Genomic DNA, 2,500 nt, shown 5'->3' on the forward strand with positions numbered 1-2,500 from the left:
TTGGAAGGGAGGAGTAAGGAAAGGGAAAAACACACAGGATGAGAGATATTTTCAGAAACGAAGGAAGAGAAGGAGATAAGGTAAAGAGATAAAGGGGTGGGTAAATCTGGAAAGCCAGGAATAAGGAAAAAGGAATGAGATGAGGAGTAAAGGAAATGATGAAAGGAGGATAGTCGTTTGGATACAGTTATACGTATCAAAACTAAAATTGAGATTCATTAAATGGGTTAGGGATAAAAAAAGGTCGTACCTAGACAACAAGGAATCATAACAAGATAACGGTCATGTGAAATAAAATGGATGATGGCATTTTATCAGTGACAGATTTTTATAGGGATGGCTGTCGTTACGCGAGAGAGGACTTTACACTTCAGTTCTTTTTTCCCTTTCCTTCTCTCTCTCTCTCTCTCTCTCTCTCTCTCTCTCTCTCTTCTCTCTCTCTCTCTCTCTCTCTCTCTCTCTCTCTCTCTCACTCTCTCTCTCTCTCTCTCTCTCTCTCTCTCTCTCTCTCTCTCTCTCTCTCTCTCTCTCTCTCTCTCTCTCTCTCTCTCTCTCTCTCTCTCTCTCTCTCTCTCTCTCTCTCACACACACACACACACACACACACATATAAATATATATATCTTTAATGTACAGTAATACCCCGTATGTTGTTAGTTTAGATCTGTAATTAAAACGGATTTCATGCTTTCCTGAGATGCCTAAGAGTATTAACGTTACATAAAAGCGAGAATAAACAGGGTAAAGGCTAATAGAGCTTATAAAAGGAAGGGGAAGCAGATACTTGTTGTGTTAAGGATTTAAACTTATTCCGTAGTGTAGGGAACTGGGTTTCTTAGCGTTGGGTCTCTGTCAAGGATTCCCGACATTTTCTTAAGGAAGTTCAAATGGAGAATGGGGGAATACTTAAATTGTTTAAAAGGATTTTTTTTTCTACGATTTTGATGTACAGCAAGTGTCAGGTGAGTGTATATATATAATATATATATATATATATATATATATATATATATATATATATATATATATATACACATATATATATATATATATATATTATATATATATATTTTTTTTTTTTTTTTTTTTTTTTTTTTTTTTTTTTCTCTCTCTCTCTCTCTCTCTCTCTCTCTCTTTCTTTGTCTTTCTCTTTCTCTCTTTCTCTGCTTTAATCGCACTATCTGAGTATCTGTTTCTTTATCTGTTTGTCTATCTATCTATCTGTATATCTGTCCATCTGTCTATCTATCTACCTATCTATTTATATCTATTTGCCTTACTCTTACCCCGCCTCTCACTCTCTCACCCTAACCCCATGACAAATGGGACTTTCCAGATCCGTTAAATAATTGGAGAATCGGTAACGACCGCCACACACGTATTAATCATGGGGATCATCCATAACAAACGGCGAGTGAAGCCCTCACCCACGTGCACTGGGTGATAAAACGTGCCAAGACATCGCCCAAAGTGAATGAGTTTCTCAGTGACATCGTGAACAACGCATAGTACCCCGAGGGACGTCGAAGCGATGCATAGTAGCGAGAGAGACGTCAGCAAGATGAGTGGTCGTGAGTGGGATGCGACGAGGCCACGCGGTAGGACGAATGGCGGGCGATTCCTTACAATGAAAGGCCTGCACACTACGGACAATCGGCGTAATGGAATGCGGACAGGAGAGTTTGTCACTGTGTGGCGTCACGAACTGGATTTTAATTGTTCTGTTTGAATTGATGATACAGGATGATGAATGACAACAAGATTTGACGAAAAGCAAAGACCATCATTTAGCGAGAAAAAGTTAATATCTTTTTTTAAACTCTTTCCGACGAAACACGATTAAGCGGAATAAATCAAAATGTTTTCCTTTTATGAATAAGTAACGCAGAAATGTCAGTTTTATATCTGGATCTCTGCCCTAAGGTAGTACACTGACTCGCGTAGGAAATGATGACTCGATTTACAGTGTCCAAAGCTGATACTGGAGATCGAGTGAGATTACTACAACTATGATTTTCTTGAATTTGTTGGAAATACAGAGCCAACGCATAAATCCTGTGGAATTCTTGACATATGTGCTGGTTTAATTTTGTATTACACTGGAGCTACATTCATGACAAATAAATGAATAGCAGATCACTTCGGTTATCAGATATAAAAATGGGTTGTCCACATGGAATTTCTTAAGAGGATAGGATCAAAATTCCAGGTGATACTACATTAATAACCTCTACAAAGGTTACTGTTCAATATACCTCTGGAGTTTTGATGATCCAGCTATAAAGATGTGAAATAGCGAAACTCAGAATTAAAAAAAAAATGTATCTCTCCCCCAAAAAAATCATAACAAAGATCACTGATATCAGCATTAACACAGAACAACCGAACCACTGGTAATACATAAACAAGATACAGAAAACTGTCTTTAAACAGACAAGTACCTTTACTGGAACTGTTTCAGCAATGTTTTCACAAACCGTTATACTCTACTTAAACCAAA

The 2,500-nt window shown here is 37.6% G+C and overlaps 1 protein-coding gene across 1 annotated transcript in view; it reads right to left on the reverse strand.

The window, feature by feature from the left end:
• LOC119584631 (putative neural-cadherin 2) overlaps window positions 1-187 on the reverse strand; it is a 43,253-nt gene extending 43,066 nt beyond the window's left edge. The window contains exon 1 of the mRNA XM_037933313.1: window positions 1-187. This exon is cut by the window's left edge and continues 452 nt beyond it. The gene's annotated coding sequence lies outside the window, so the exon portion shown is untranslated.
• Window positions 188-2,500: the final 2,313 nt, after the last annotated feature.

Source organism: Penaeus monodon, chromosome 18 (assembly GCF_015228065.2).
Source record: "Penaeus monodon isolate SGIC_2016 chromosome 18, NSTDA_Pmon_1, whole genome shotgun sequence".
Lineage (NCBI taxonomy): Eukaryota > Metazoa > Arthropoda > Malacostraca > Decapoda > Penaeidae > Penaeus > Penaeus monodon.